We start from the raw sequence: 1,020 nt of genomic DNA on the forward strand, positions 1-1,020 counted from the left end.
GTAATAAGCAACGAGTGATCGTTCCTCACCTCCGAAAGTTCTTGGTGAAGTGCAAAGACTGTGTTACGTAATTGTCTGTTTTCTTCCAAGACGCGGTCTTGGGAAACGCCGAAAAATTCCACCGCACTTCTTAAATCGACGGTGTGTTGATTCTGTGTGTCAATGAGTCTATGCAGAAGGTCCACAATACCGCTCTGGGCTCCTGAGACTATATAGCAATTTCCAGAATACGTTGGAAACTTCTGTTTGCCGTGCGCAGAGTGGCATAGCTCAAACCACGGAGATCTCCCACGTTGAATAGAGGAGTGAAGGCCTCCCCATCTTCATCACTGCTTTCTAATGAATTCGGTTCAGAATTGATGGTATTCAGTACGGATTGTTGAGATTCAAAAAACACTTGTGCCTCTCTTTCGTCTGGGATTTCTTCTAGACCAAAAACATATACACATATTATATGACTTATTTAATATAGATAAAATATAATGAAACAAGAAATATATCTTACCGTCTTCCGAAGAATCCGAACTCTCATGAGAATATTTCCCAAATCGTTTTTTTCCTTGAGTTGTGGATGAAACAGATGGACTTTCACTGTTTTCTTCTAAAAACAAAACAAAAAGACAAAACAAAACAATATTATGTTATTTAAAAAATTCAGACGAGTAAAAAATTATAATTAGACAAATAGTTTTCTTTTTCCTTACCTTGCTACGGATAGATTAATTCTTGTCCATAAATTTCCCTAAGACGCTTTATCCCTTTGTGCGGCCCGCCAATTATGTAAGCCGTTCCTGTGCTTGCCGATGCAAGAGACAGGGTCGGAGGGGAAGAATCCTCGCCTTCGACTCCAGGGGAGCCTTGACATATGGCACTCCCTGTCCCTCCACAGCCTTGGGGTCGTGGCGTTGTGTTTGGGGTAACGTCCTCGTATATCTGATTGGACGGATTTGGATCAGCAACCAATGGGTGCTTAGCTGGCTCCGGCGAATGGGCAGGGCTATGAGTCGGTGCGTCCTCTGT

At 42.6% G+C, this 1,020-nt stretch overlaps 1 long non-coding RNA gene across 1 annotated transcript; it reads right to left on the minus strand.

Moving 5' to 3' along the window:
* Positions 1-311: 311 nt before the first annotated feature.
* LOC311289753 lies at positions 312-763 on the minus strand. Its single transcript, XR_014627221.1, has 3 exons — positions 705-763; positions 506-601; positions 312-423 (listed from the first exon to the last, which is right to left on the minus strand). It is a non-coding gene; the product is annotated as an uncharacterized lncRNA (long non-coding RNA).
* Between the last annotated feature and the right edge of the window lie 257 nt (positions 764-1,020).

Source organism: Rutilus rutilus (genome assembly GCF_951802725.1).
Source record: "Rutilus rutilus genome assembly, chromosome: 4".
In the NCBI taxonomy this organism is placed as follows: domain Eukaryota; kingdom Metazoa; phylum Chordata; class Actinopteri; order Cypriniformes; family Leuciscidae; genus Rutilus; species Rutilus rutilus.